General features: G+C 37.2%; 1 long non-coding RNA gene across 1 annotated transcript; it reads left to right on the top strand.

The window, feature by feature from the left end:
* Positions 1-466: 466 nt before the first annotated feature.
* On the top strand, positions 467-1,218 carry LOC124210049. Its single transcript, XR_006881133.1, has 3 exons — positions 467-588; positions 647-818; positions 884-1,218. It is a non-coding gene; the product is annotated as an uncharacterized LOC124210049 (long non-coding RNA).
* The last annotated feature ends 9,114 nt before the right edge of the window (positions 1,219-10,332 follow it).

Here is a 10,332-nt window from a genome sequence, read left to right as displayed (position 1 = left end):
TGAATTTCTTTACCTGATATGTGCCGTCAGTCCACTGCGACCCAGCGTTCTCCTTCATCCTCATATTATCCGGCCAACAGTTCTAGTTATTGACCCGAGAGTTGTTTGCTGGATTGTTCCTGATGCAATAAACTTGAAAAACAGGAAAATGTTTAATATCGTATGGTACATTTCACACATTATTTCGAGCCTCTATTAATGTCAACAACCAAAGTCAAGTATGAAATATAATGACTTTCACATGTGCACCCAGCCACCGTTGTGGCTCAAAACAAAATTGATTAGCCTGGCATGACATCACGAGAACAGAGAAAAGGCAGGCACAAAATCAGTTTGAACTCCCCGTTAGTTATGATAATCTATCTTGCCGTTGGCAGTTGGCCAATCTAGTCCCTTTGAGCAATAGCGAATTTAGGCGTAGTCCCCGCGTAAATCAATTTGAGTCATCCAGATTTTTAGATGTGTAGTTTGGGAACACAGCACAAATCACTTGGTTGTATACAATCGTCTCAGTGTAATTCAAAACCTCTTAGTGATGATAACAAATTCCGAAATCACACCCCACTCTGGTGAAAATTTTGAACAACGGTATACTGACTGCAAAAATGAGTATGTAAAATTGCATTATCGTTGGTTTTGACTCTAGGTTTCAGGAAAATGCTATGAAAAAATTGGAAGGAAGATCGTCTACAGTAAATAGCATCAGTTTGCTTTCCCGACAAATTTGATCACACATTGTGCAAACGACCATCGTTCATGATGAGATTAGTGGAGATTTTCAGTATTCAGCCTGAATGTTGAAGCAGAAAGAACGTCTGGTAAACCAATTTTTCAAAATCGACAAGTTCTTTATTGCTAAAAAAGGCGTTTATATCTATTACAGTTGAATGCAAAGATTGAATACGAGTAAATATTTTTTTGACTATCTTTATTGAGCCATCAACTAAAATTTTTTTTTTTATTTTTTACAAAATTATTCAACTATCCACAAAATGGATTCAACAATATGTATATAAAGAAGTGGGAAATGTTAGAAAAGGCAGTAAAGTCTAATTTGACTGAATTGAACATTTTTATTGGTGAAGACAAAACACAGTGTCAGGTAATCTAAATAGAATATGTAGTTTCAATAACATTTAGAATTTTTTCCTTGTGTTTTACGATGATATGTGCGAAGTTGAACTGATTTTAGTGAATCTGTGATGGGAACGTAAAAATTAGGTAATACAAATTGAAGTTCATCATAAAAAAAATTGTCGAATAAACAATATGGTGCTCATTGCATCATACATTTCCTTCTCAGTTCATACCAGAATGTTTTTTTCGACCATTTGTGCGAAGTTTTATTGAATCTGTGATTGGATTACTAATAGAGATTTTCCTGTTGTCTCTAACCATAATTACTAACCATTTGTTGCATTTCTAAAATTGTTTAGTTTTGACATATCAAAATTTATACATTTATGCGTCTAAACTTTTTTCATAGTAATTAGATAACACAGTCAATCTATAGAACACAGGTAATCTAAATGGAATGTGGATAAATTTTAAAAATGTTGATAAAGAATCATTGTTTAATGCAATAGGGTTCAATAACATTAAGAAGAATTTTGCATGTGTTTCCCGACCATAAGTAAAAGGTTGAACTGGCTTTAGTGAAACTGTAATAAGAATATATAGAATAAAATTATGCAAATAAAAAGTTAGAAGACAAATTTCAAATTCATCATCAAAACATTTGTAGAAAACACAAAACAACCATGGCGCTCGTTTCATCAATTGTTTGCTTCACAGTTCATACCAGAATGTGTTTTTCAAGCAATACGTGCGAAGTTCTATTGAATATCTGACACAATAACTAATAGATTTTCAAACTTTGTGCAATAGCCCATGTTAAACATCACATTATCTCTGTACACGCCACTTCATCCCCATAGCACCCTAGGCTGTTTCATTTTACACTTTTTTTTGAATTTTGCGGGGGACGCTTAGTATATCTTGCGTGTTACTTAAAAAATAAGTTCTGTAAAAAAAATAAAAAAAAAAATTAATTTTAGCACCCGCGCTGACGAAAAAACTGAAAAAAACCCGAAAAAATTTGACTTTTTTTGCAAAAACTCAAGTTTTTTTTAATTTTTTCAATCCAACGCTTAATACATTAATTATTACTTGGTACTTAATAGTTATACCAACTTTCGTTAAAAAATAACGTTATTTAAGACCTGCGCCAGTCCAAAACCTAACTGGCATATACCCACAATTAGACGTATACATGTCAATGTAAAAAAAGAGAGTGTGTTAATTGGCGTCTGTAAGTGATCAAAAATGTATTATTCATTGATTTTTCATATTCACTTACCCTGCTAAAAGTCTAGTCAACAGGGTAAGCGTTTGCGTGGACGGGAATGGGTCAAAATGACCTCACAGACGGGCATAGAAGGCGGCCTTAACGGCGACAAGTTGCCATAATGGGTAACAGCATAGCCGGGGTAGCAGCTTTGGAACAGTTGCTAGATTTATACGATGGCTTTAACCAATCAGGCAATGCTGATTTCTCAATGAATAATACATTTTTGATCACTTACAGACGCCAATTAACACACTCTCTTTTTTTACATTGACATGTATACGTCTAATTGTGGGTATATGCCAGTTAGGTTTTGGACTGGCGCAGGTCTTAAATAACGTTATTTTTTAACGAAACTTGGTATAACTATTAAGTACCAAGTAATAATTAATGTATTAAGCGTTGGATTGAAAAAATTAAAAAAAAACTTGAGTTTTTGCAAAAAAAGTCAAATTTTTTCGGGTTTTTTTCAGTTTTTTCGTCAGCGCGGGTGCTAAAATTAATTTTTTTTTTAAATTTTTTTTACAGAACTTATTTTTTAAGGAACACGCAAGATATACTAAGCGTCCCCCGCAAAATTCAAAAAAAAGTGTAAAATGAAACAGCCTATAGCACCCGCGTTCTAGTGCCGATGTTGACCACTTTTGCAGGTGCACGTTGTTTGGGGATAAGTATCCGCATTACTGGGGTAAAATCGCAGTTATGACAATCGTCAGGGGTAGCGGGTTTTAGGTTATTCAATCTAATAGCGTCTATGAGCACAACTTGAGCACTTTTTCCAAGGCTAGCAGTGACAGTGATGAACAGGGCACTGATGAAGAGAGTGTTTTTTTCATCAAAAATCTCATTTTAAGTCGTTAATGATTCTATTTTTGCCAAAAAATTAATTAAAAGTTTTACAAAAGACGTTTAGCAATAAAATTGGTATATCATTATTTTTTTCTCAATTTAGTATTTTCTGATTGGGAGCAGGAACCACAGATAACTGCGTGGCCGGCATACGCTACACCGTAATTGGATTCCACGTGCTCATTTCAGTTCTATATGCTTTAGCTAATATGTGATTGCTATCTCCAACTCGACTTTTATTGCTATGAATCAGCAAAATCCACTAGGACAATCCGAAGATGCCACCAGTCGGCTACAGTAAAATATTTGACGTCAGCAAGATGACACTCTATGAAAGAGGCAACCAAAAGCGCCTAAAGCTAGGTGAACGAAGCTGAAAACCTAAGTCACTGTGTCAAGCAAGCTAACCGCATGTATGGGTGTGAACTTCAGCGTAAAACAAATTTTCCTCATTCACCTTTTACTTTAGATTTATGTGTTTTTTTATGTTTGTCATTGATGTTGCAACTTTTGTTTACGCAGTGGACTTTAGGCTTGTCGGCGACTTTGTTCACCCGTACGCGACAGATAGCTTAAAAGTACTTGTTTCAGCTTAGAAAAATGGAAAAAATCCCTTGTTTACTAAAAACTTAGTAAGCTTAACTTTGCAACACACAGAACCATGAAAAATATAAGCTAAACATAGCTTTCCCGTGGTGAGCTAAGGATAGCTGTTTTTTCTGAAGCTTGATTCAGCTTACTCTCATCTATCCTAGAAAATAAGGGGAAAATAAAGAAATGGCGCGCGCGCACCTTTCTCTAAGCTTAACTTAGCTAACTTTTATATTTCTATGCGTTTTCGTAAATTCTGGGTCATCTATCCAATTGCTGATGTGATGAGGGGTTGCTGCATTCCTTATTGATGGTCTCCGTTGGTCCTGTTGTGGCATCATCTGATACGATATATTATCCAATAATGAATACTATCGAAATTACCTCGAATATATTTTTCTCTTCTCTTTTTTTTCTCTTTCCCTTAATCCTTTTAATGCATCGTTATCACTTATTAAAATAACCTTTAGCTAACATTGTTTTATTGAATATATTACTCGATGTATATTTAGCCATTAGTTGATATGGCTTGCATGTGTTTATGAAAAATACTTGCAATTTATATACATATTTTGTTTTTTATTGATAGAAAAAAAGCGCAGGGTATATCCGTAAGAAATTAGACTATAAAATAGTCAATTTATCGGTAAAAATAAATTTAACATTATAGAATCTAGATTAAGAGAGCAGATGATGTACATATTGACTGCAGCATGCTGATTGCCTGATTATTAATAAAGAGAAAAGTTAGCTGTTTTCGGCTGTTTTCAGCTTATATAATCGTTACTTTTCTAATCATAGCATAGAATAAAGCTTACATTAACATAAGAATTACATAGCATAAAATCAGAAAGAAAATGTTAGCTGTTTTCAGCTTATTTTTTCCTTAGATGATAAAACGAAAGCTTGCCCAAGCTTTTATATTCATTACTATTATTATTTCAAGCGATTTCAAGTATTTTTAAGGTGAATTGAAACCTAGGAAGAAAAAGTAAAAGTAAGTTCAAGCTTACTAACAAAAGGTATGATCTGAGTTTAAGTCTGCCTGGTAAAATAAAAGTAATTTTCAGCTGAATAAAGCTTGACATAAAACATCATCGACGGAATAAAACAAATCTAGCTACGTCAAGCAAAACTAACCTAACTCTTGGGCTACTATGTACAATATAAGCTAATGTAAGCTAACCTAAGCTTGGGAAACGGGAAAAAAAATAAAAAAGTACTTTTAAGCTATCTGTCGCGTACGGGCACGGATATTGGGAGTCGCTGGAGGCAAGACAGGATTCCAAAAAGGGACGTCGAATTGTTTGGCGTCTGTAAGTAGAAATTTGAACGAGAAATACTGTTACCTGTCTCCTACAATCATTCATACTTTGCAAACATCGATTATAGACATTTTTGGAATGCTTACAATCTTTTCTTGGAATCTTAAAATTCTTGGGACAAAGGGATTCTGTTACTTGCTTTGCTTTTCTACGACAGTGATAGAAAACTGTTATCCAACCTCTCAAAGTTCCCAATTAAATTGCAAAACTACGACGTGCCGCAGCTGGGGTAGAAAGTAATTGGTAAAGAACACGATGTTACCCACGAACAGGGCGTATGCGTTAATATGGAAGTTGTGTGAGATTACGATGGATGACGAGTGACTGATTGATGTAATTTATCTGCTTTGTGCGAGAAGACATTGATTCTTCCGTTTCTACTTTACAATAGGTGTAACAAGATTGCTAGATCAGAACAGGAAGTGAAAAACATTCTTAAAGGGCATCCCGATTATGCCGTTCTCAAGCAGTTCAACTTGAGTCTAGAGGCTTTCGATGCAAAAACTAGGCGGTTGCAGAAAATGGAACGCGAAAGCAAGACAACTGCTGCCGTCAGTTCCAAAAGCGACCAGAGCAACTACGCAAGCAGCGATGACTGCTTCACAAAAAATATTACCCCAAAGGCCAAAGGCAGAAGTTTGCGCAAGGGCTTTAAAAAAGTGGAACGCAAACGAAAACCCAATGCCGACGTTAATTCGAACGCGGAAAATGTCTACCAGAGCGACAAACCTGCAGCTCTCGGAATCGTAGGAGGTAAAGATGTTGACAGAAATTGTTCGCCAACCGTTGTCAACACCGCAGGCAACAGAACCGATGACGGGCCTGGCGACGGTGGGGTTTCCCCACAGCCCAGGAACAGGAACACTATCGACTACGCTGCGTTGCTCGGTTGAACTTTACCGTGAAGGTCGACAGTGAGCAAGTGTTGGATTACGTAAACGTCATGCGTGCGTCCAAAACAATGGTATGTATGGCCGTTTGTTGACTGGATGGCTATTTAGTTGTAACGCACGTATTACTTTACTCCCGTAAGGTAATATGGTCGACGAAACCATTGAGGTTAACACCGAAAACCGGTCGTCGGCATCACACGAGATTGAACAGTTTCTGCAATAGTGGGACACGGCGACGGCCATCGCCGACTGCAATGGTAAGTGGAGTCCGTTTCTGCGTCATGAGGTTGCAGTTGTTTGCTTGGGAGGCTATTCTTGGCCAAAGACTGCAGTTTTGACAAAAAGTTCCATGCACCATATGTAGTGATAATTTTTTTCCGTTTGTGACTAGAGCGCTTACAGAAAAAGGATATAGAGATACCCGAGGAAGACACACCTGCTTCTGCCGTGTCCTCACCAGAAAAAAAGAAGAAGAAATCTAGAGGAAACGTAGCGTTTAAGTGCCCAAAACGTTACCACAACACCGGCAGATGTTTCAACAATGGCGAAAGATGGGCCAAGTACCCTTCAGCCGTGTTCGATCACGATTTCAAGAAAAAGGCAAAGAAGCCGTCATTGTAAAAGATGAGACAAGAAGACGAATGGTGAGTCTCAAAGTTTATTAATTTCATGCGCTTGTGGCGACCTGTAAATTTCAAACTGAATTTGCTAACTAGGATTTTATCGTTTTTGCCACGGTCTCGTTTTAGGAAGGTGAGCCCACTTTGCCGCATACTCGAAAAAGCAATGTCGAAAAAAGTTGTGCTGAATTCTAAGTTGGCGCACCTGGAAAGTCCCATAATTGGTATTTGCGAGCGCCGTGTCCCATTTATAAACGACTTGGAAAAAAATGTTGTAGATCCTGTAGCCGTTACGCAACAAACGCATATTAATTTGAATGCAAACAAAATTAGTAAGAGACTGCTGAAAATAAATTACTATCAAACGACTAAAGAAAATTTAAATTTCATAAAAATTTTTAATTTATGTTATTCAGATTGAACTTGAACAACATGCGTAACATACGCTATCGCGATCACGCTTCAAGATTGGAATTCTCCACCTTCATGCAAAATCTCATCAAGACTCAATTCCCTTACTCCACAACCAAGAATGTTCTCTTGACGAGGGAGGAAAGAGAGAAGAGTTATATCCTGGAAAAAGTTCCAGAAGTGGTTTTACCAAACCACGTTTATTTTGATTTTTTTAAGATTCTGGAATTCTTAGGGACTTCACCATCGCGAAGCCGAATTGTCGGAGGAGAAAGGGTACCTCAACTATCTTCGTGAAGTTCGAGAGGAAAGAAGATGGGGAGAGATTTTTGGAGCATTGCGGACAACATCATGTCAATTTATTCCAGGCAAGTAAGATCCACGATGTTAAAGATGATATTCCACGTCATCGCAGAGGCTACTCGAGGAAATATCTTTGTTAGGGGTTCGCGTTCTCAAGAGGGTTCGGCAGTCTTCGATTCAACAAAACAAACAAAATTAGTAAGAGACTGCTGAAAATAAATTACTATTTAACGACTAAAGAATATTTAATTTTAATAAAATTTTTTAATTTACAGTACCTACCCGAAGTTTGGAAACGCGCGAGAGAAGCTTATGTAAAAAGCCGATTTTCGCCGCGTTCCCAAAAATCAGGTTTTTCACGGAGAGTATTGAAATTTTTTTTAAAAGTAGCCATTATGGTTGGCTACTTTCTGAATTTTTTTCAGATTTTTATAACTAGGGGGAGGGCATCTACAAATGGATGTAAAAGTTTGGAAACACGCTGTAGAAGCGTATTAAAAAGTGGCTACTTTGCCGCTCTCTAAATAGGGAAAAAATAACCCTATAAAAACGCTAAAAAGTGCAAAATAAACAGCTTCGTTAGCTCTATGACATTTGTCATTTTCAATTTTTTCGACTTTCATTTAATAATGAATTTCAAATTGAAAATGAGATTTGTCATTTTAGCCCATTTCTCCCCTTCTATCCCACAGCGCGGTGTTGTCGCGATTTCTCCTTTGTTTCATTTTCGGAGGTGGGAAATTTTCGCCTTTGCTCTAGTAGGCGATATTTACCCTTCCTCTAAAAGCTTCTCTCGCGCGTTTCCAAACTTCGGGTAGGTACTGTATTTTATTCAGATTGAATTTGAAAAAAATGCGTTACCAACGCTATCTCGATCGCGTTCAACGATTGGAATTTCTCTCCTTCATGGAAAATGTCAAGAAGAAATTTCCGACCTTCACCACGAATAATGTTTTCTTGACGCGGGAGGAGAGAGAAAAAATTTACCTCCTGAAGAAAGTTCCAGATGGGGTTAAATCAAGCGTTATTTATTTATTTTTTTTAACTTTTGGAAATCTTAGGGACTTCACCATCGCGAAGCCGAATCGTCGGAGGAGAAAGGGTACGTTTTGAACATTTGAACATCTACAGTATCGTCCAAAAAAATCCGAACGCACCCCTTTTTCAAAAGCCCAGTTTAATGTAGATTCTTCGTTTTTAACTTTCAAGACTTCATATTATGTGTAGAATTAATTGTTTTACAAAGTTCATTTATTAGAATTAAGAAAAAAATGCAGAAATATTTTTTTTAAATAAAGAAAGAGACCATGGTGTTCGGATTTTTTTGGACGATACTGTACATTCCTCTGCTATATGTGCACACGGCCGCTGGGCCACGCTCTTGTTTTATTATGTATGGAGCCTCCATCCGGCCGTTGATTGCCATCGGCAGCGTACGTCGGCTCGGGAAGGGTTGTGATGTATTCAAGAGTTGCCATACGTGGGAATAGATGTCGCGACGGTCGCGACGGGTGAGAATGGAGAGAGACGCTTAGAGGCGGCCATTCGGGTTCGCGACTCCGCGCGTTAAGGTTCCCCCTTCATGTCCGTTTCTTCCCCCCTGTGTGTAATCTTAATCGTAAAATCTGGTTGTGTTGCTTGAATAAAGTTGCAATCTGACGATTGCAACCCGGACACAACAGTGACCTTTTTTCCAGATTTTTTAAAAACAATTAAATGTCCATTAGCTACTGATTTCACAAGAAATAAACATTTTTATTGTTAAATGGTACTTTAGGTCTATGGACTATGTAATCGATACATCATCTAGTTCACTACAAAATAATGTCAGTTTTGAAGTTTGTGAAGTTCTTTTGGTTAGTGAACTGGTAGTAAATGGTTCTTCTGGAAAAATTTGAATTCAAATTTTACTTTTGTAACTATTCCATGAAATCGTCACCCACTTCAACACCACACTGTATCACAACTTTCTCGGTTTCCAATTTTTCTTTCTTTATTTTGAACGGGTTCTCATCAGGCTTGTAGTTTACTTCCTCAATTTTGACCACCGTCTAAAAAGTCTCCTGACTCCCGATCAATTGCTTCGCCCAATTGCAGATGGGATTTGTTGTTGCCCAAAATATAACGAATTATTATTGTCTTTTGAAACAAAACTATGCATATTTATTGCATGCACCTTTATGCTCGTTCGTTAACTGTACCGTGAGAGCCACCTTAACCTGCCTCAGGATTTAAAGCTCTTGACAATGGTTCTTTTTCACACTTATTTTGGCGGTTAATCGACAAGGAATTCTACACCTGCACTGACAGTGAAGTTGCCTAAAGACAATCTGGCAGGAACTGATGCCAATTCTTTAAATGAAGCTCGATGCCCCTCCGTGAATTCTATAGAAAAATCGGACAGGAAATAACAAAAAAAAACGAATAAGCAAATCAGGATAAGAATTACCACGCTTCATGAGACCAACTAGCTGAATATACTCCAGAGGTTTATGGGTAACCATCTTTATGACAGTCAACTTCTCAATCTAAAAGGTGTCGTTGCATTTGCAACCTTTGTTCTTGCTATGGAATAAAATATTTGTCATGGCTTGCAATTAATACTTTCCCAAGTGTGTTTGAAATTTCAGTATAGGTGCTAACGGTGCAAAAAGGTGCAAAAAATCGACTTCCAAAAATGAAACATAACTCAAAAAGATCCTTGGTTATTAAAATTGTGTAAGCGTAGAGATGACTGAACTGCAGGACCCCAAGGCTAACCCATCCAACGAGAGCTTCAACAAGAAATCAAAGAAACTCATGATCTTATTCGTCGACTCAGTATAGCCTCAGCAGCAGCATGAGATTTATGAGTTAGATCAGCCTGTCAACGCGTCACGTTCGCAGGTCTACGCCAATTTATCAGAATGAAGCTGAAGCGGCTGTGGTCAAGAGACGCACTCGGTTGCGAAAGTAAAAATTACCAACAATTTCGAGTTTACGTTGCTTTTTTA

Source organism: Daphnia pulex, chromosome 2, assembly GCF_021134715.1.
Source record: "Daphnia pulex isolate KAP4 chromosome 2, ASM2113471v1".
Lineage (NCBI taxonomy): Eukaryota > Metazoa > Arthropoda > Branchiopoda > Diplostraca > Daphniidae > Daphnia > Daphnia pulex.
Note: the sequence above shows the minus strand (reverse complement) of the source record. Positions and strands in the feature narration are given on the sequence as shown.